The sequence below is a fragment of the Andrographis paniculata genome, unplaced genomic scaffold (assembly GCF_009805555.1).
Source record: "Andrographis paniculata isolate CXL003 unplaced genomic scaffold, ASM980555v1 Contig78END, whole genome shotgun sequence".
Taxonomy (NCBI): domain Eukaryota; kingdom Viridiplantae; phylum Streptophyta; class Magnoliopsida; order Lamiales; family Acanthaceae; genus Andrographis; species Andrographis paniculata.
In genome coordinates this window covers 150,726-174,099 of record NW_026137615.1, presented here as the reverse complement: position 1 = coordinate 174,099, position 23,374 = coordinate 150,726, and the positions used below count along the sequence as shown (strand labels likewise).

The 23,374-nt window shown below is 36.8% G+C and overlaps 2 long non-coding RNA genes across 3 annotated transcripts; one reads left to right on the top strand and one right to left on the bottom strand.

Moving 5' to 3' along the window:
* Positions 1-7,500: 7,500 nt before the first annotated feature.
* On the bottom strand, positions 7,501-9,700 carry LOC127239880 (uncharacterized). The gene is made up of 4 exons (XR_007836256.1): positions 9,474-9,700; positions 8,457-8,671; positions 8,200-8,310; positions 7,501-7,710 (listed from the first exon to the last, which is right to left on the bottom strand). It is a non-coding gene; the product is annotated as an uncharacterized LOC127239880 (long non-coding RNA).
* A 10,052-nt stretch (positions 9,701-19,752) lies between these two features.
* LOC127239879 (uncharacterized) lies at positions 19,753-21,673 on the top strand. Of its 2 annotated transcripts, XR_007836255.1 has the most exons (5): positions 19,753-19,795; positions 19,932-19,988; positions 20,438-20,570; positions 20,790-20,926; positions 21,245-21,673. It is a non-coding gene; the product is annotated as an uncharacterized LOC127239879 (long non-coding RNA). The 2 variants fall into 2 exon arrangements; XR_007836254.1 differs by lacking the exon at positions 19,753-19,795 and having other exon boundaries at positions 19,873-19,988.
* The last annotated feature ends 1,701 nt before the right edge of the window (positions 21,674-23,374 follow it).

The following is a 23,374-nucleotide window of genomic DNA, read 5'->3' as shown; positions in this document are numbered from 1 at the left end:
ACCTAATATATCTCTTGTATAAATATAATATTGTACCCTAATTGTGTTCAATGAAAATAGAGTTTATTCCATAAATCGTAACATGGTATCAGAGCCATGCTTTTTCCCGACTAAATCGAAACAACCCACGAATTCCAGATAGCATATTTCCGATCACTTCCGACCGTCAAACACCGACATATCCTCGATACAGTCCGCACCCTTCTCTTATCAGCCTCTTGTCCAGATCGCTTTTGGGGAGAAGCCGCACTCACCGCTGTCCACACTATAAATCGTGTCCCTTCCTCTGTCCTAGGTAATGTCAGTCCTTTTGAAAGACTATTTAATCGTACCCCTGATTATAGTCTTCTCCGCCCTTTCGGTTGTGTCAGTTTTGTCCTCCTCCCTCCTCATGAGCGCACTAAGTTAGAACCTCGCGCTCGTCTGTGTTGCTTCCTGGGCTATGGGTTAGAACATAAGGGTTATCGTTGTTGGGATCCTATTTCCAATAGGCTACGTATTTCTCGTCATGTCACATTTTGGGAGGATACCAAATTCTCTTCCTTGTCTCACTTCCGAGTCCCCTTTGATCGTTCGTCTCCGTTCTTTACCTTGTCCTCTCCACCCCTATTCCCTTCCAGTGACACGGCTCCGTCTCCATCTCCCGCTCCTGACGCTGTCTCGGTTGCGCCTCCTGAACCGCAGCTGATCCCCGAGCCTACTCTTGCTCTCGACTCCGATACATCACCACCACCAGAGCCTGACACGACTTCGATCTCAGCCCCTGATCCTGGCCCTCGTCGCTCCACTCGGGTTAGTCACCTTCCTACTCACTTACTTGATTATCACTGCTTCTCTGCCACCTTGTCCCATCATGAGCCCAGGACCTTTCGTGAGGCGTATGCGGATCCTTTGTGGCGGCAGGCTATGTCTGAGGAGTTGCAGGCTTTGGAGAAAACACATACGTGGGATATGGTTGATCTTCCCCCTGGCAAGAAACCTATTGGCTGCAAGTGGGTATTCAGAATCAAAACTAACTCTGATGGATCTATCGAGCGCTACAAGGCACGTTTGGTAGCCAAAGGCTACACCCAGCAGTATGGTATCGACTATGAGGAGACATTTGCCCCGGTTGCTCGTCTCACCTCTGTCCGCTGTCTTATCGCCATCGCTGCCGCTCGTCGGTGGCCCCTACATCAGCTTGATGTCAAGAATGCGTTCTTGCATGGTGATTTATCCGAGGATATCTACATGTCTCCTCCTCCTGGTTTTCCTACCTCTTCCAAGGTATGCAAACTTCGCCGTGCCCTATATGGTTTGAAACAGGCACCTCGAGCTTGGTTTTCGAAATTTAGCTCTGCTCTACTCCAGCTTGGCTTTACTTCTAGTGATCATGATTCGGCTCTCTTCCTTCGACGTGGGTCAGTTGGAATTACTATTATATTGCTTTATGTGGATGACATGATTATTACGGGAGATGATGCATCAGGTATCTCCGAGTTGCAAGCTCATCTAAACTGCCACTTCGAGATGAAGAGTTTAGGGCCTCTTCGGTACTTCCTGGGACTTGAGATCTCCGACACCTCCGACGGATATTATCTCTCTCAAGCCAAGTATGCCTCCGACCTCCTATCTATTGCCGGTCTCGTTGACTCCAAGACTGCTCCTACACCTCTTGATTCTGACTGTCGTCTTACTCCGATGGACGGCGTTCCCCTTGATGATCCGACTTTGTATCGTCAGCTAGTGGGAAGTCTCATCTACCTGACTGTCACTCGACCGGATATTGCTTATGCCGTCCATATCGTCAGTCAGTTTATGTCTGCTCCTCGGACGACTCATCATTCTGCTGTCCTACGGATTCTCCAGTACGTCAAAGGTACCCTGCTTCATGGACTTCATTATTCCGCTCGATCCTCCTTAGTTTTGACCGGGTATTCTGACGCTGATTGGGCGGGAGATCCCTCTGATCGCCGCTCGACCACCGGGTTTTGCTTCTTCCTTGGCGACTCGCTTATTTCATGGCGCAGCAAGAAACAGACGGTTGTCTCCCGGTCCAGTGCAGAGTCTGAATATAGAGCCCTTGCCGATACCGCTGCTGAGCTTCTATGGCTTCGCTGGCTTTTGGCTGATCTTGGAGTGCCTCAGCCCTCTGCCACTATTATCCATTGCGACAGTCAGAGCGCCATGAAGATTTCGACAAATGATGTCTTCCACGAGCGTACGAAGTATATTGAGATCGACTGTCACCTTGTACGTCATCACGTTGCTCATGGAAGCATCTCCTTGTCTCCTATTTCCTCTGCTGATCAGACGGCCGACGGATTCACCAAACCTCACCTTCCCGGCCGTTTTCAGTCATTTTTGAACAAACTCAAGTTGGGCTCCACCGTTCCACCTTGAGTTTGAGGGGGGATGTTGATATATATATAATATATATATATTTTATATATTGATATATATATTCTACCTAATATATCTCTTGTATAAATATAATATTGTACCCTAATTGTGTTCAATGAAAATAGAGTTTATTCCATAAATCGTAACAGTGGTAATGGACGCAGGAGTTTTATAGAGGGCCAACGTCACACAGTGACGTGTATGCGTTCGTCATGATCTACTGCCTTACTGAACTACATCTTAACTATTAATTAAATAACGTTAATTAAGTAGTTTTAAATCTTCAAAAAAAATCTAAACACATGCTTTGTCTGTGACACCAATTCAAAATTTCTTACAAACTATATTAGAAAGTAGGCCGCGGCTATCTGAATTCAGCACTGTGCTCAACATATGGTGTGCTATTTGACCGCAAAAACAACACATAGCTTGTGTTGTATGTAATAATAATGTGTGTTGTTTTTATATATACGTGTGCTGAGTTGATGCAATGAGCACCGTAACCATCCCTTAGAAAGTAAATGAGAAATGATATAGAAAAAGCGAATAAAAAAATGAAATGGAAAAAGCTGAGACACTTGCCCACGCAGACCATCATGAGAGTTTGCACCTGACGACATTACCCCCTGTCACCCTTTGCCCCTGCTTTTTGAGTGTTCACTTCAACCGTATCTTCTCATTTTGTCTTCATGGAGGAAAGAACCTTGGTAATTTGTGCTGTTTCTTCAATAACTTCTGTTCCTGATTTTCTCTCTTACGCATCAACGCTGGTGTTAGGCGATGGCAGATGTTTGATTGAATTGTTTCTTTTTCTATACGTTTTGACTGGAGGAGGAATTGATTCAATTTAGGGGGTTTTGAATGCTACTTTTTTGAGGCGACAATTCAAGAGAACGAGCTAGAGAGAACTTATTTTGCGTAAAATTTTATACTTTCCACTATGGATGTATTTCACAATTCTAGAGAGAGAGAGATAAGATAAGAGTCGGGGTTAGTCAATAGAAACATGGATTAACTTCTTAGGGTTATTTACGTTTTTTTGGCGAATATGATTTTTGTGAAAATGAAACCAGATTATATCTTTCAGTTTTGCTATGTTTTTCAACATTAGTTGATACTCATGTTTTGGGTTGCTGGTGAGCCTCTTCAATTTTGGCTTACATTTATTAGAATTTCAATCTTTATATTGATTATTATAATCTTTTTTTTTTTTCGTGTCTGTGTGTGTTATGCAGGGTGCCTTAGATTTGTATGTGTGCCTTGAAATAGATGCTTAGAAGATTCTGTTGATCTGTTCTTGTAACCTTGATACACCACACTCTGGTAGATTGTTGGTAAGATTCACTATATATTTGTCAAGTTATTTTCCTGTCCAACATTGTGGAATGCAGATATATTAGAGATTGTGTTGATTGTTGTATATAATCTTTTTTTTTCTGCTTATCTCTTCTGGTGCAATAAAAGGAGTAGATTTTCGATTGCTTCCGCACAAGTATATCTGCATTCTTGTTTCAATGTATTTAAGTTTTCACATGTCTGTTGTAGTTATTGTTTTAATACATATGCAGTGCATACAATATTCAACTTCTTCGTTTATTGGTTCCAGAACAAATTCATCGCCGACATGGTGTCTTTAATTATCTCTTGGGTTTATTAGCTGATTATTAAGTATTTCCCATTGAGAGAATTTTATTTTTTTGGAAAAGTTAGCTAATGTACAAACTTCGATTAAATGTATCTTTAGTTGTTGTATTTGTTGTTTTCTCTTCAACGTCAATAATGGGAATGTTGAGTTTTAATACTGAAACTAAATGAATCCTCTTTACCCAACTTCATTAAAGAATTAATCAACCCGCTAAAAGCTGCCATACTATCATTTCAATGATTCATCCGAACATCCTATCTTGTTCATGGATGGTCATTTTGTCCTATAAAAAAGCTTCATTTGTATGGAACCATTGTATGTTGGGGTATAGTGTATTTTCAAATTGTGCTTTGTCTTGGTACCTCTGTGTATTAATATACCATATTGTGTTTATATATATATATATATATATATATTCCAGTGAAGAACCTTTCATTTTCAGAAGCATAGATACCGGAGAAATTAAACCGATGTCAGTATAGGAAATTTCAACCCAATATAATCTATATATATGCCAACAATTGGTCAAAGGTATAAATTCCAAAATATATATATTTTTTGTTTCCATCAATTGATAATTTCATTTTAGTTGATGATATACAATTTTCGCATCAATTTCTCTCATGAGCCACCACTCATTTTTTCTTTTTTCTCTTTCTCAGTTGTTATTTATGTTTTTATTATTACTCTGTAAATCTCTCTATTATACTTGGAATGAGTCTCATTGGTGATTGAGCATGAGGCCTTTTTTTTTTTTTATTTTAAATTGGTGCAACATAAGAGTTTTTCAGGAGTTTATCCATCATAGTACTTTTGTCCAAACATACTTAACTTTTGATTATGTAACAGGGCTTTTGGTCACTGAGATTCAATTTGTCGGTTATGAGTCAAAGTAATTACTGGGCACTAAGGAGAAAGAAAGTGGCTGTTATGGAGGATTTCTATTTGTTTTTATAATGCCTTTAAATTGCTTTTATAATCAATTATGTAGTAACATTTGAGTATTATTGTCAAGAAGTGAGAATTGTTTGAGAAGTTGTCCTGTTTTTCTATTCCTGCGCCAACAATTGTGGTATCAGAGCAGCCACTTTGTCCAGGTATCGATCCCTTTCCACGCAGATAGATCAAGAGTGTTATTTTTCCACACACGAGAAATCTGCCCGCAGGGTTCTCAATGGCAAGCAGCAACAATTCATTTTCTCAAGCCCTAATCCCCATTTTCAAAGGCAAAAATTATCATCGTTGGAGTCTTAAAATGAAGATCTTGTTCAAATATCAAGAACTATGGGACATTGTTGAGAGTGGATTTGAAGATTCAACTCCTGCAACGGTGGAATCCAGTCAACAATTGAGGGAACATCGAAAAGAAGATGCTAAGGCCCTGCTTCTCATTAATTGGCTTTGGAAGATGATGTATTTTTCAGAATTTCAGCAGCCACCTCTTCCCAAGAGGCATGGGAGATTTTGAAGATGGAGTACATGGGTGAAAAACAGGTACTCACTGTGAAATTACAAACCTTGCGACATCAATTTGAAACATTAGAGATGAAGCCTGACGAATCTGTGCAAGCTTTTATGTCGAGAGTTTCGTCCATAGTGAACCAAATGAAATCCTATGGTGAAAAAATTACTTCTGAAATTGTTGTAAGTAAGGTTTTGAGGAGTTTAACTCCACAATTTGATCATGTGGTTGTTGCGATTGAAGAGTCAAAAGATCTCTCGATATATAGTTTTGATGAATTGCTGGGTTCTTTGCTAGCACATGAATCTAGAATTACCAGGCCGCTTGATAAATTTGAAGAGAAGGCCTTTCAAATAAAGGGGAGTCTTGTATTGAACAAAAGCAGGACAATAATGTTGGAGGGCGTGCTCGAGGATGGAGCACGCATAATTTTTGTGGTCGAGGAAGAGGCCGAACTGATGGTTATGGCAGACGAAAATTTGGAGATCAATGCAACTATAAAAGTAGTAATATTCAGCGTTACTACTGCAAAAAAAATTGGCCACAAAGAAATTGATTGTTGGGCCAAAGAAAAAGCAGAAAAGCAAGCCAATTTTACCGAAAAAGTGGAGGAGAGTAAGTTGTTTATGATTCATTCAGCACTTATTAACAATGTCAATAATATTTGGTTAGTTGATAGTGGTTGCTCGAATCATATGTCAAGTTCCCAGTCTCTATTTCGTAATCTTGTTGAGACGCAGAAAAGTGAAGTGCGACTTGGAAATAACAAGCAAGTTCCAGTTGAAGGCGGGGTACAGTTGCTATTAAATCTTTGCAAAGTGACACTAAGCTTATTCATGATGTCCAGTATGTGCCTAATTTAGCTCATAATCTTTTAAGTGTGGACAGCTTATGAAAAATGTTTTTTCGGTCGTGTTTGAAGGAGATCTTTGTGGAATTAAAGACAAAAATTCAAGTCATACAATTGCTTCTATTCGTATGACCCCAAATAAAATGTTTCCTCTTGATGTGTCGAGTGATGTAAAGAATGTTTTGATTGTCAAAGATGATAATGAAGCTAAATTATGGCACTTACGGCATGGACACTTGAATATAAATGGCTTAAGGCTTTTAAGCACAAAAGAAATGGTTATTGGCTTGCCGAAAATTGGTGAACTGGAATTTTTTGAAGGTTGTGTCTTTGGAAAACATAATAGAGGATCTTTTCCGGTTGGGAAGTCTTGGAGAGCTTCAGATTGTCTTGATCTAGTACATGCTCATTTATGTGGGCCTATGCAAGTTCATTCATTTAGTGGAATACTTTTTGCTATTTACTAATGATTGTAGCCGTATGAGTTGGGTTTATTTTTTAAAGTCTAAATCTGAAGCATTTGAGAATTTTAGAAAATTTAAAGCTTTTGTTGAGAAGCAAAGTGGTAGGAGTTGAAAGCATTGCGAACTGACCGAGGAAGTGAATTCTTGTCTAATGAATTCACTAATTTTTGTGACGAGAATAGGATTCGCAGGGAGTTGACAGCCCTGTATACACCGGACCAAAATGGTGTTGCAGAGAGAAAAAACAAAACGGTAGTTGAAATGGCTACAAGCTTGATGAAAGCTAAGGGTCTTCCGTATGAGTTTTGGGGAGAAGCTGTTGCAATGGCTGTCTATCTCTTGAATATTTCACCCACAAAAGTTGTTTTTAATCGGACTACAAAAAAACTCTTGATTTGCGAGGGAAAAATTCCCTCGCAAATCAAATTATTTCCTTCGCAAAACATGTTAGCGAGGGAAGTTGTGAAGGAATACATGTCATCGCTATACACTTCCTCGCTAATTTGGATCCAAGGAAAAACTCCCTCGCAAATGTTTGTGAGGAAATTTAGCGAAGCATCGATTCCTTCGCAAATGTTTGCGAAGATATAGTTTTCCTTCACAAATTGATTCGAAATTTGCGATGGAGTTCATTTCTTCACAAATATCCATCACAAATTGATTCAAAATTTTTGAGGAAGTTCATTCCTTTGCAAATATCCATCACAAATTGATTCGAAATTTGGAAGGGAATTCATTCCTTCCCAAATATCCATCGCAAATAAAGGGACATCCTTGGTAATAAAGGGATTTGTCAGCAAAATGAAAGATGCGGGTAAGTATTGAATGATTATAACAAAACAACAAATTAAAAGAAAATACCTTATCAGCTCGAACACCAAAGGCCAGATAGCTACCATCATTTGACCTTACAGTAGCAGAAAAAATGAGTTAAAAAGATGATCCAGAGTTGCCCTTTATAGTAAGAATGCTGTACAAAAAATTGTGAAGACTGAATAAAAATTCGGGAATTCATACTCCAGGCAAGAAAGGGAAGAACATGTATATAACACCAACTCATTCTAAGTGTCGTGTCTAAACAGAAGCAGCAGGAGGAAGCTAGATGCAATACATTTTTTCAAAATCATATACTATTTCCTCATCCACCTAAACAACATATCTAAATGATGGTTCCTACTTCAAATCTAGAACTGGTAACCATCAAAATAAGTTAAATAAGATCAGTAGTACCCCAAATTCGTGGTCTTGTCACATAAAACATAAGCCTAACACTATAGATTCAAACGACTTATATCAAAGAACTGAACAGCTGATGAGAAATTTTCCATTCGACTACAAAGCAAGCTTATCTTTGCTCACACACACAAAGGATAAACAAACCAGAATTCCGTCTTACCACGAAACAAAATTGATTTTTGCACCACTTGGAAGACCATGTACTTCTTTTTCAGGTCCCAATGTACAGTCCTCCATTATCTAATAGATTCCAATCCCTGTATAATATGACCTGGAAATAAATATTAAAAATTATTTCCATCTAAAGAATAGAAGTAGGAAAAATAGATAAAAATACCTAAAGCCCATCACAGTTTTATTGCAGAAAAAAGAAGTCCGTGGAACATGAAAAGGTCCAACAGTTATTCTGTTACTCACATTCGACTCTGGGAATTACATTTGGGATCAACGCGAATTCCAGCAAGCTTCTCCTCAGGCCTTGCCAATTTCTTCCAGAGGAGGCAATGATCTCCTTTTGAGGAAGAGTATTTTATCCCTACCAGGTGAAAATGATAGTGTTGGAAGGGGCGGAGCATCAACAATATTTCTAATCTCTGGTGGAGGAAGTCTATATCCATTTCCCTCTGATAATTCTACAAGGATGTGTGATACAGCAAATGAGAATCAGACATTTAACCTTTAAGATTGATGTGAAAAGTTAAGATTCAAACTGAACACCAGATGCAGATCCTCTTCTTCTTGAATCAGACAAAAAAAGATGAGAATCCTATTAAGTACTACTGTGCAGTACAAACATGAAAGGACCTAGTGATTTGTTGAATAATGGCAAAGTTATGAGACAACAGTCACCAACTAGCTTCCTCCCGACTAGATGAAACAAAGAGTGAGCGTAAAGTCACCAAAACCAATCCGTTTCGGCGATACAGCTTGTTGAAAAACCAGGGGTGCAACAGGCCGGAAAGATAGTTTCATCAGATGAACGTCATAAAAGTACCTCTTCCACATGAATTATAATAACCTCATATAAATTGATCACAAATTTCAATACGAAGTCTGAATCTTAATCAAAGAGATTCCCCATAGCTGACGGATGTATGTAGGATCTAGAAAGATGAGAAAGAGCCGCTACTCGTCATTAAGAAAATAAACAGACAACAAGAGAGAATAGCAAAAGATCATTTAACAACAGCAACACAAAAGATTTATATCTTCCGATCAAAGCCAAGCACAAAGTCACGCAAACGCTTCGGGGCGACAGGATAAAGGAAAGAGAGGTAGAGAAACAAGCTTCCCTCCCCGACCACAATTACATTCATACAAAATCCAGATTACAGTGCAGAGTAACAATATCGGAAAACCCCAAGCAGTTGTCAGTATTCCGAAAATGCATTCATACACACACGAAGTCAGGAAGCTAGTTTATCTAATAGCTACCTTCATAGTCAACGGTGGATGGAGAAGAATTGGTGGCGCCACCCAAGCTCCCGGTGGCCCCGTTCATGGCAACAGCGCTGCGGAACATCATCGTCCGCGCCCCAACGGCAACTGATGACTTCGGGTTGAAGAATAGAGAGGATGGAGGGAGAGTCGATTTTAGTTTTACAGAGAGAAAGCGCGGTGAAGAGGAGAGAAGGAGAGGATGCTTGTGTGAATGAAGGAAGGAAAAGCGGGGCGCATGTTAGCTAGCTGGTGAATGGATGAATATAATTTCTCTAACCTTTAAGAATCTCCTTTTAGGAGTGGGTGAGTGCGCGCCTGCCTGCCTGCATCCAGGACCACGAAGGAGCTGTTGGGTATGATAGATAGTAGAAGAACTTGCAGAAGAAAATATTACGTGCTGTTTTTGGATAAGTTCTTTTTTTCACTCACCATGAAGTAAGGATTACATCCATATGTATAACCAAGAGACTTTCTAGACAACTCCATAGGACTCTTGATCTTCGTGCCATTACTTCAGGGTATTATTATTGGCAATTACTAGAACTTAAAGTTCATATTAACTATTCTGAAAGTTACAAATTATTATTTCAACACCGTCTCTTAATTTGTAATTTTCAAATGCTGTTTGTGCTTCTCCATCTTCTCCGCACCAAGGGGTTTGGTGAGAATATCAGCCGGTTGCTCACTTGAATTGATGAATTCAATGTTTGTTTCCCCTTTCGCCACAAGGTCTCGAATGAAGTGATGACGTAGTTCAATGTGTTTTGAGCGAGCATGAAACACGGGATTCTTTGTTAGTGAAATAGCCGACTTGTTGTCACAGTAATAGCAGAGTACTCGGCTTCGGTAGATGATAGTGCTACTGTTCTTTGCTTCTTTGAACACCAAGATATTGGTGATTTCCCAAGACAAAATATATATCCTGTGGTACTCTTTCTATCATCAATCGAGCCAGCCCAATCGCTATCAACATAGCCAACCAAATTGCAATCGTTTTCTTTTCCATATAGAATTCCGAGCTTCCTGGTTCCTTGAAGATAACGCAGAATTCTTTTTGCTGCTGCAAAATGATTTTTTCTTGGATCATTCATGTACCTGGACACCACACTAACTGAAAAAGCAATGTCTGGCCTCGTGTGAGTTAAATAAATGAGAGATCCCACTAAACTTCGAAAGAGAGAAACATCCACTTTTTCCGAGTCATTTAACTGCTGGAGTTTTTCATTTGTTGCCATAGGCGTGGACATGGGTTTGCAAGTAGCCATGTGGAATCTCTTCAAAATATCATCAACGTATTTTTCTTGTGATAGAAAAATTTTTCCTTCGCTTTGCCTTACTTGCATTCCCAAAAAATACTTCATTGTCCCCAAATCCGTCATCTCAAATTCCATCTTCATCTTCTGCCTAAAACTCTCCAGCAATGATTCGTTAGTTCCGTAATAAATCAAATCATCAACATATAAACAAACGACAAGAAAATCACCCCCTTCTTTCTTGATGTATAGTGAGGGCTCATTTGGACTTTTCTGAAAACTGCAGCTTGCAAAGTAGCTGTCAATTTTGTTGTTCCAGGCTCGCGGAGCTTGCTTTAGCCCATATAAAGCCTTTCGAAGTCGGTAGACTTTCTCCTCGCTCTTTTTCACGACAAATCCTTCAGGCTGCTCTACATAAACCTCTTCCTCCAATTCTCCATTTAAGAAAGCGGACTTCACATCAAATTGATAGATTTTCAATCCATAATGGGCTGCAATTGCTATAACAGTGCGAATGGTCTCCATTCTCGCCACCGGAGCAAATGTTTCATTGAAGTCGACGCCGGGCTGTTGCGAGTACCCTTTGGCAACAAGACGTGCCTTATGTTTCTGCACTGAACCATCCTCATTAAACTTTGTTTTGTAGATCCACTTCAGCCCAACAACATCCTTCCCTTCTGGTAAATTGACAAGTTCCCACGTTCGGTTCTTTTTAATCATATCAATTTCTTCGTTCATTGCTTGTACCCAGAATTTTTCTTTTGCAGCTTCTTGAAAGTTCTGTGGTTCATGACAGAAAAATGCAAAATTGCATGAGGAGTATATGTCCTGCAAAGGTCGTACCTTCAGAATTGGATTTTCTGAATCCGGTTCTTTATCATTTGGATTTGGTTGAGCCGAAGTTGGACTGGCAGGAGCATTCTCGCACTGAGTTGTGCGCTCATTCTGTAATCGCAATGGTTCTGTAAACTGGCCAGGCTGATTTTATGGCTGTTCATAATCTGAATCATTCTTGGTCTTCCAATCCCATGATCCACTTTCATCGAATATGACATCTCTAGAAACAGTCAGCCGATTTTCCTTTGGATCGAAAAGTCTGTACCCCTTGCTTTCATCACTGTAACCAATGAAAATATATTTCTCACCCTTCTTGTCGAACTTCTCACGTTTCTGAGCTGGTACATGAGCAAAGGCTATGCTTCCAAATATCTTCAAATGATCGACCACCGGCTTTCTCTTATTCCACGCCTCGAACGGAGTCTTGTTTGGCACAACTTTGGTGGGTGATCTGTTTAGCAGATAAACAGCAGTATTAACTGCTTCAGCCCAAAAATTATTTGGAAGTCCTTTCCCCGTCAACATGCTCCGAGCCATCTCAACCACAGTGCGATTTTTTCTTTCAGCGACCCCATTTTGTTGTGGGGTATAACTCACAGTAAGCTGTCTCAAGATGCCATGTTCCTTGCAATGTTGTAGGAATGGAGTAGATATAAACTCTCCGCCATTGTCAGTTCGGAGTGTTTTTATTTGGCAGCAACTTTGATTCTCTGCCATAGCTTTGAACTTCAAAAAAGATTTGAATGCCTCTGATTTTTCTTTCAAAAAATATACCCACATCATCCTCGTGAAATCATCGACAAACAAGATAAAATATCTCTTCTCGTTGATCGATGGTGTCTTCATAGGGCCGCATATATCCGAGTGTACCAGCTCAAGTGGTGCTTTGGCTCTCCATGACGTTTTGGGAAATGGCAATCGATGCATTTTCCCATAGATACAACCTTCACATATTTTTTCTTCATGATGAACATCCGGTAATCCCAGAACCATTTTTCTTTGCTTCAAAATGCGCAGCCCTGCCATATGTAAGTGACCATATCTTAAATGCCACAAGAATGAATTTTCCACGACTTCATTCTTCAAAGCAAACTGATTGCTTGAAGGCATAGTCAACGGAAAAACTTTGTTTGCAGACATCTCAACTTCAGCCACCAAGTCATTATTCTTCGTGAAAATTCTTGCCATTCCATCACCAAAAATGACCAAATAACCACTTCGTATAAGCTGCCCCACACTCAAGAGGTTTTGCGCTAGATTAGGCACATAAAGAACGTCATGAATTAATTTTTTGTTACCTCCTTTGGTAAAGACTGCAATCGTACCCTTTCCTTCAGCGCTTTGAACATTTCCATCTCCAAGCTTTACGTGTGAAGTACAGCTCCTGTTAAGTTGCTCAAAATTGGCTTTCATTACTTGTCATGTGGCTACTACAGCCACTGTCCAGATACCATAGGTCGGATTTCTGATCTTCATCTTTTTCGCTCGTATAAAATAATGTCTCAGATTCGGCATTCTGCTCCTTCAAGAAATTTGCTTCAGTTTGCCCCTTCTTTTGATACCAACAGTCCCGTTGTGAGTGATTAGGAATTCGACACCTCCTGCACTTATGAAAGCAGTCCTTCGAATCATGATTGGACTTCTTGCAGATAATGCAATACGGGCTGCGTGCTGGTTTTTTCTCAAGATTCTCGTCCCTGTTCTTTGGAACAAATTCTTTCTTTCGTTCTCCTCCTCGGTTGGGTTGATCGCCTCTATAAAAATTCCGTCTTTGTGGTGCATTTTGGTGAGACTTTGCTGAAACAAAAGTCTTCAATTGAAAGGCCTGCTCAAGGGACTGATTTTGAGCTCTTTCAATCCTTTGTTCGTGAGCCCGAAGCGAGCTCATCAACTCATGAAGTGACATCACAGACAAATCTTTGGATTCCTCTATGGCAGCAACACAATGGTCGAATTTAGGAGGTAAACTTCTGAGAATCTTCTCGATTACCTTCTTGCTTTGGATGGTGTCTCCAAGACTTTCAATGTGATTGACAATGTCAACAGCTCTTGTAAAAAATTTACTCACATGTTCACTCTCTTTCATCGCCAAGTTGTCGAAGTCCCTCCATAGAGATTGAAGGCGAATAGAGATAACTCTATCATTGCCATGAAACTCCTCCTTCAACACGTCCCATGCATCTTTTGCCTTCTTTTTATTGAAAATCCGTGGATAAATTGCCTTACCCACTCCTTGCTTGATGTAGCGAAGTGCAGTGCAATCCTTTTTCTTATTTTCTTTGTATTGTTTTTGCTGAGCGTTAGTCCAGGCTGCAGATGCACCTTCTACAGGTGGTTCTTCAAATCCATCTGCAACAATATCCCAAAGGTCATGTGAAATGAAGAAATCTTGCATTTCACTACTCCAATAATTGTAATGATCGCCTTCAAAGATTGGAACCTCACTCGGGGAATATTTAAACATGGTAGGAACAGAACTGGACATTGTTTTCAGGCTCTGATACCAAATTTGTTGGGTATGATAGATAGTAGAAGAACTTGCAGAAGAAAATATTATGTGTTGTTTTTGGATAAGTTCTTTTTTTTCACTCACCATGAAGTAAGGATTCAATCCATATGTATAACCAAGAGACTTTCTAGACAACTCCATAGGACTCTTGATCTTCGTGCCATTACTTCAGGGTATTATTATTGGCAATTACTAGAACTTAAAGTTCATATTAACTATTCTGAAAGTTACAAATTATTATTTCAACAGGAGCCATCCTTAGTGTTTTATTTGTTATATAAAAATATATTTATTTTTTTATTTAAAAATATTTGTATTTTTTAATAAAAAATTAAATTATTATGTTATTAATTTAATAAAATCTAAAATTTATTAAGAAAATTAATATTTTTTTACTTTCGATTCTTTTTAAAAATAATTTAAAAAATATTATTTATTAATTAAAAATACTAATTTGTAATTTTGTGAGGGAATATAAATCTTTCCCAAAATTCTTCGCTAATAGCAAGGAATTTTTATATTCCTTGCAAATTATGTTCGTTAATTTTGAATTACTTAATTCCCTTACAATTTTTTTTTCGTAAAAACAAAATTCATCGGTATTTGCGAGGGATATAAAATTCCTTACAAAAATCGTTCTCTAATGTATATTTTTTTTAATAGTGGTTTGAAGCATGGAGGGGGAAGAAGCCTCGGGTAAGCCACTTAAAAAATTTTGGATGTATAGCGTATGCTTTGGTAAATCTGCTTGATGATAAATCTGAAAAATGCATTTTTATTGGATATAGTCCACAATCCAAAGCATATCTTCTATATAATGTTTTAAGTGGCAAAGTGGTAAAGTGGTAATAAGCAGGAATGTTTGTTCAATGAAAAGGCAGCAATGAAGTGGAAAGTTGATAAGGATTTTGTTCCAAGTCATGTAAATGCAATATTAGAATAGGACCATCCTGAGCAACTGTCTATTCGGTCAGCTTCTATATCAACTAGCAGTGGTAGTAAGGAAGTTTCCATGAGTTCTGAAACAGATTCAGACTCTAGTGAGACTACACCAAGAAACTTTCGGTCTTTGAGTGATCTTTATAACTCATGTGATTTTGCTTTGATGGTTACTGATCCATCTACTTTTGAAGAAGTTGCAAAATATTCTTATTGGTAGAATGCTATGATGGAAGAGATGCATGCTATTAAAAAAACTCAACATGGGAGTTGGTTGAAGCTCCTTCAAATAAGAATATTGTGGGCCTTAAATGGGTGTTTCGGACGAAGTATAATGCTAATGGAAGCATTCAAAAGCATAAAGCTCGGCTTGTACAGAAAGGATATTCCCAACAAGAAGGTATTGATTACAATGAGACATCTCTCCTGTTGCACGGTTTGAAATTGTCAGGGTTATTGGCTTTAGCTGCTCACAACTGCCTGTGTATCAATTTGACGTGAAATCTGTTTTTTTTTTTAATGGAGACTAATTGGAGGAAGTGTTTTTTTTTTTTTTTATCAACCACAAGGCTTTATTGTGCATGGAAATGAAAATAAAGTCTATCGGTTAAAAAAGGCGTTGTATGGGCTAAAGCAAGCACCCCGTGCGTGGTATAACAAGATTGATTCTTTCTTTCTTGAACATGGATTTACAAGAAGCGAAAGTGAGCCAACTCTCTACGTAAAAAGGCAAGGTATTGGAAAATTTCTTATTAGTTTGTCTTTACGTTGATGACATGATTTATTTTGGATCATCGAAGTCCATGGTGGCTCAATTTAAATCATGCATGATGAGAAAGCTTGAAATGTCTGATTCGGGGTTGTTGACGTATTTTTTGGGGCTTGAAGTTGTTCAAAGTGGACATGAAATTTTTTTGTGTCAAAAGAAATATGCTGACTATTTGTTGAAGAAGTTTAATATGTTGAAGTGCCATGTGTCAGCTACTCCAATGAACATCAATGAGAAATTGCACTGAGATGATGGAACAGAGAAGGCTAATTCAACGTTTTTTAGGAGTTTCTATGGAGGGTTAATCTATTTAACTCATACAAGGCCTGACATTGCATTTTCTGTAACTGTTGTTTCCAGGTTTATGCATAATCCGACAAAGCAACACTATAGAGCTGCAACGAGAATACTTCGCGTGTAGCTGGAACAATCAATTTTTGAGTTTGGTACAATAAAACATCAAATTTCAGATTGATTGGATTTTGTGATAGTGATTGGTCAGGATGTTTGGATCATGGAAAGAGCACCTCTGGCACTATTTTTTTCTTTTGGTTCTGGAGCTGTGACTTGGAGTTCTAAAAAGCAAGAAACTGTGGCTTATTTCGTCTTCAGAGGCAGAGTATGCAGCAGCGACAACAACAGCAAAGCAAGCTCTATGGCTGAGAAAAGTGTTAACCCATGTGAACATAGAACAAAAGGAAGCAACATTGATCTTTTGTGACAATAGGTCTGCGATAGCTATGTCCAAAAATCCTACATTTCACGGAAGAACAAAACATATCGATGTGCAACATCATTTCATTCGGCAGCTTGCAGCAAAAGGCGTGATTGCATTGGAGTTTTGTGGCACAAATGAGCAAGTAGCTGACATTTTGATAAAGTTTCTTCCCCAAGCAAAGCATGAGTAGTTCAGAACTTTAATGGGAGTAGGAGAGTTTGAATCAAGGGGAGTGTCGGTTATGATTCAAAATAATTAGTGGGCATTACGGAGAAAGAAAGTGGCTAGCTGTTATAGGGGGTTTATATTTATTTTTATGATCCCTTTAAATTGCTTTAATAATCAATTGTGTAGTAACGTTTGAGTGGTAGTTTAAATATGATGTATTTGGTATTATTATCAAGAAGTGATAATTGTTTGAGAAGTTGTCCTTCTTTTGTATTCCTACACCAACACAATCTTTCTAAAGATTGTAACTAGAAGCAGCCTTAGGCTATATTAGTTCTACGACTTTTGCTAATTTTGGTGGAGGGAAGCACAGAGTATCTCTAATGCATCAGAGCGCGTTTTAATTCAGTTTTTGTTGTGATAAGAAAATTAGTACAAATCCTGCTCAATATAATTATATTTCAATTGGGTTTTCTTTCCCTATTCTCTCTTCTCATTTTTATTTTTCCCAATCAGATTGTTTTTCTTATGTTTTTGTTGGTTAATCAATGTGATTCAAATCGTTCTAATTTTTCTTTCAACTACAACGAGAAATGACCATTCAACTTCTTAACTTTGTAGAATATGCTATACTGCATTTTCCAGACAGAAAGTATTGTTGCCTATATATTCCCCAGACTTTATCCAGCCGCAGGTAATTCTCTTACTACATCGTAATAATATAAAAGAGACCTATGTAATTTATATTCCTGACTTGTAAAATCACATTATATGATTTATGTACAACATTGTATTCTATTGTTCTATAGTTTTAGGCAGAGACCGCTCTATAAATAACTTTTTACCAGTATCATAATATATAAACTTACAAATAAAATTAACTAATAGGTTTAATTTTATTAAGAGAACATACGAACAATTTATCTTTTCTAATTTAAATAGATATTAGTAACACTTTAAATTTTAATTAGGACACCAAAACTTTCCATTGGTAGCATATTTATTAAATTGTAAAAATTTTCCTAGTAAAATCAGTGGTGACACAACCGTGATTTAAGAATACATCCGCGGCCCAAACTTTTAGGTTATCCAAATATTTGCATAGATAGAAGTTTGTTACGTATGATTGCGGAAATTTGTCATTTCTTACAAATTACACTTCTTTGTTTGACATACAATGATAACATGTTATTAATTGCAGTTGCGGATATAACTAACCCCTTTTACGTTTTACCAATAAAATGAGATTTAATTAATTGAAAGTAGCTTAATTGTAAAAAGAATCAACTGAAATAACGTCTGCATCCAAACTGAATTAACTACTCTATGTTTGATACAATAAAGTCAAAATAAACTTGAAATATCTATTATTAAATATTGATAAATTATTTTTGTCTAATTTTGGCGTATATATGATATTCAATATGCCAATGTAATGTGTTCTTATAAAGTACCCTCATGTACCAACAACACTTAGATTTGGATATATATATATATTATGTCTCTTATATCTGATTTCTAGAGTTCAGAATTGTTTTAGGGATAGTTAAGGTGCTCATTGACTCTACTTATCACATAGTAAATGTATACATAACATATGACTAGAATTAAAACTATTATCATGTGTCGACAGTAAATGCTATGTATAATGCTACGTGTGATATATGAAAAGATCAATGATGGCATGCATTGTCAGTATTTATACTATGTCAACATGTATTTTTGTGTTGCAAGCAATTAGAGCACGTGCTTTGGGTCTTTTTATTATATACTAATTGGGATTAATTTGATTAATTCTAATTAGCACCGTAAGTGCTGTTGTTTTAAATGTATCAAGAAGAACTAATGAACATTTAAGGTGGTTCTAATAAGTACCATATTCTCTCACTTTCCCCTTGTATTTTTAGGAATTTCTTGTACAGGTGGGTTTCCGCAAGTTGATCTGCCAGATAAACTGAGGCCGAAAATATTTTCTATCAGATGCTATATATATAAAATGTTGGAAGAGAGTTGCAGTCTCCACTATTCGACAAGTCTTGTGCATGTATACTTACTTTATGATACAAACATATTCTGTCACAGCCACTCAGTCTATTAATGATCACTCCAGCCTGAATTAAACTGCTAAAGTATGTTGTCTTAAGCCATCCACAAAGATCTTACATGAGGTAAATGCTCTTTATTTACCATTGCCGAAAGGTTACGGAAATATATATGATTGAATAATATACTGCTATGCAGCTTATTTGCTTATTTCCTATTAACATCCGATCTTGTCTTTCAGAGTTTGGCGATCAGGTTGCCATGGCCTGCTCATCCTAGCTCATGGAATACCAAGGCCTCTAATACTAAAATACGATGTCGCATTAGAAGTAGTTCAGTTCAGATTTATTAACATTCTTGAATCAAATTGAGATGTCAAATGTTAAGTTTTGCTCAGCACTATACTAATGGATCCCTGAATCCTCTACCATTGGTGTACATTAGTTGGCACAAAGATCAAACTGGTTGTTTGTATTCCTCCGAATGAAAATATGCGTAGATGGTTGAAGATTACTTCTGAAGAATGAACATCAACAGGGCAGTATTAAATACATATAATTCTCAAAGAAGCTTTGTAGGTTTCATTGAATCCCTCGTTAATCTTCGCAGCCAATGTAGAATGATGTCTGCGTTTTGCAAGCTCGCTCCACCATCTTGCTTTAATAACGTACCAAGGGATTAGTAATATATATATATATATACAATCATATGTATGGAATTATACAACTATAATTTGGACCTGTATTATCATTTCCATTCTCTATAAAAATAACCTAAAGACAAAAAGAGAAAAAACAGTGAGCTGGTGTTTCTTTTTGTTGACGAACTGTCCAAATAAAACAAAAAAAAAAAAAAAAAAAAAAGAGAATTAAAGCCCAATTTGAAACCCTAATTTGTGTGCAGTAAGAGAAAGGCCCTAAACGAAGAAATGCAGTTGAGGCCAGGCGGCCCAATAATTATCACAAAATATCTTCCACTAGACGTTGGCCCTCTCTATAAAACTCCTGCGTCCATTACCACTCTTCACACCCTCAAAACCCATTCTTAGTTTGTATCGCCGTTCCAACACCGCTGCTGCAGGTAACAAATCTGCCCACAGACTTGTATCTATATTTATCTATATATACCAATGCTTCTGCTTGACGATATTTGCAGTGTTTTTTCTATCTGTAAAGCTGTTTGTTTCACCGCAGAATTGTTGATTTCTATCTTGCAGATCCCTTGAGTTGCGCTTTAATTCTTCATCTCCTTAATTTAATTTGTTCATCTGAAGGTAATATATGGTTCCATGTCCTGGATCTGATCTCACATCTTTCTCTACTCTATCCTTTCTCTTTTCACAATCTGGACTTTTTCTTTTATAGAAAGCAAAACTAGGGTTCTGATATAAGAGTTGGTAGATTTTTAAATGATTTCTTATGATTATTGTTCATCAATCTGGGGTCTTTTTCAAGGAAAGTAAACTTAAGGGGTTTTGATTTCTTGGTTGATCTACTTTCTAAATGATTCTCAGATTAAAAATTTTACAATCGATAAGATGAGCATCAGATCTAATTATAAGAAAACCACATCTGATTATTTTATGACTTTTCTTACATAATATTTTCTTTCTATTTTTTTTTGTTTAAATTAGATCTGATCTAAGCTGTAGTTTTTTTTTAAAAAAAAATAAAAATTATATACTTAATCCTATAGAAATGTCTCGTTTGTGTTTGATTGCAGCGTAAGAAGATCAAAAGCCAATTTACACGTGTGCTCCTAGAATACAACTCGATCCATGGCGATCAAATCAGGACCATGATCGAGCACATGGTGTATGTTCACAATGGATAAATGGTGCCGTATCTATGATCAGGTATCAATGAAAAAAGCTTATATAAATAGTGTTTAATATATATATATATATATATTGGTTCATGGGTTATTAAATCATGGGATTTGGAGTGGCAGTTATTTCTAAGCAATTTAAAGTGTGTTTACGCATGTTCTCCCAGTGATTTTTGAATGTTCTTGTTTTCACTAATCTTGACTTCCATTTTACATGGACTTCATGCTATTTTTTTCTAACATCTAGGTAAATCAAGGTTAAAAAAAAAAATCAAAAACCAAAAAAAGATGGCATATAGACATCATGAGGGCTCCATATCTCACCTGACAGAGAAGGAGTTATTACCATCAATTCCCCGTGATGCTGATGTCTTACATGCACTGGTACTCTCTCCTTCATTTTGAATTTTTGGACTTTTTATTCTTAACCTTTGGGAGAATGCTGCTTGTAATCACATTGTAATATGTAGTGTCTATTATTATGGGATGAAAACATGGTTTGACGAACAATTATTGAACTTTAAGTAATTTATTACATTAAGCAAGTATCCTCTCATCACCCACCAACTTGTTGAGTACTAAATGTTATAGTTTTAGGATGTTTAGTAGCGAAATTGTTGATCCGTGAACATGAAATTCTTCTGTAATTTCTGCAATTTTTATAAAGCATGCATCCTTGTAAAAAATTTAATATTTTTGCAGCGCTTGCCATGTTCATTTGCTCCAAAGGTGAAGCACTTGGTGGACCAAGAAATCCTCCTTGAGGATTTATGTGGGCAGATATGTCCCGTGACTCTATCCTATGTTGACAACGTATTATCATTTGCATTGGGATGGAAAATATTTTATAGGGACCATGCTCTCACTACCAGAAACTAAGCCTTTTGTAGCTGCCGAAAAGTCGATACGAATGCTAATTTTTCGATACAAGAAGACTTTTGTGTCGACTTTGTAACGGATTTTGACCGATACAAAAACTCGAGTAACAAAGAGTCTATGTAATGACAATTTCCTTTACAAAAAGTTGATGGTCAACACACCTATTACGCTCGTGCTAAATTTATTTGTAACGGTTGAATTTATTATTTGTAACAAAATTATCCATTACAAAAAAATCCGTATTATTATCCTTCGTCGTAATAATAACCTTTCCGTAAGAAAAGAAATGTTACAAATACTTTAATGTCGTTAGAAAAAATATTTTTTTTATGAAAATTCACCATAACAACAAAACTTTGATCCAACAACATTCTCCGACACACCAAAAATATAAATTCAATATTGTTCTCCCAAAAACCATGCCAATTCAATACGAAGATACTCAGGGACAGCAAAGTAACTACAATGAAATGCGAACTTGTATAAAGTTTAATTTAAAATCGATAAATACAAATCATAAATACTTGTTACACTTAGTGAAATAATTCACAATGTCACATGATAATTAACGAACAAATAAGAGTAATGAGATTAACCATCAGGAATGACTCATACATTACAACATAAGCAGATATATTTGACAAATGTCACACAAGAGAAGACCTTCCCTTTGCTTAACACATGAAACAGAACAAAAATATTGTAGCATACAAAACTACAAACTATAATAAGAAATTTCTATCAAATTCTTCTCTAAACCATCTATTAAATATATAACCCAAAATAACATTGATAATCTATCTGCTAAATTAACCAAAGCGACTTTTGGTTCATTCAATAGCATTGGATGAGAACTCCCAAAAAAATATTAACATTTATACAATTTTTCAGATACTAATAATATTTGTCATAGTTACCGTAACTGGTTTACACTAGTGTCACAAGCATCTCTAAATTTATTAAGGAAAAAAATATATTTACTTTTCCTATGCTATTGTTAAGTTTTGCAAAAGCTTCTACTTGAAACAACTCGGGTAGGACCTACAACAACTTGTAAGGAATATAACATTTGTAAATCGAACAACTATGCCCAACCTATTCTCAAATATTTAAAAGTATAACATAATATCCATCCCTCCGAAGTTCCAAATGGGGCAAGTATTGAATTAGTGGATCAACAGCAATAATAAACCCCTATGCATGCTATACAACAACAATAAAAAGTTTCTGAAAGTTTCAGCAACAAAAAGACATAAAAATACAACAAAACAAGACGAACAAGGCAAGGAAAATATAATCAAATGGGCAAACGGTAACCAACAACCAAATACACTAGATAAATATATGACAACCCCCACAATTAAACAAAGGACAACTAAGTATTAACTATTACGAAGCACTTAAAGGCTCCCAACCATTAAAAACTAAAATTGCAAACGATCATGAGTTTGGTACGGATAGCATGAGATTCGATCTACATCAAAAGATTTGCAGCTATCTTCAACATTCTTTTGTGTGGATAACTTATAAGCAAAATAAATTTATAGTAAGGATCAATACGTATACGTGGTATAAACGAGTAATGCATGTTAAATGTCAAATTTGAATACTTACTCCATCTACATCATACCTTTATCTTGAGCCATGCACCTTACATTATGCTGTTTCCATATCTTGAGTTGGCCCAATCGTAAAATCAACAATTGTAAATGATAATTACAAACCCAGAAAAAATTACAAATCTTATTTGCATTCCCCAAACAAATTATTTGAAAAGAGTAGAATTGTAAATGTATATGTTTGTTGTTTTTCCATAGATTCAGCTATGCTATAGGCAGAGCTCCCAAATATATATAATATTTATTTGATGATTTTCCATACATGCACCTATGAAACAATAATTAAGCAAATCAAGACAAATATCACTAGAATCAACAAATATAGAATTAAGGC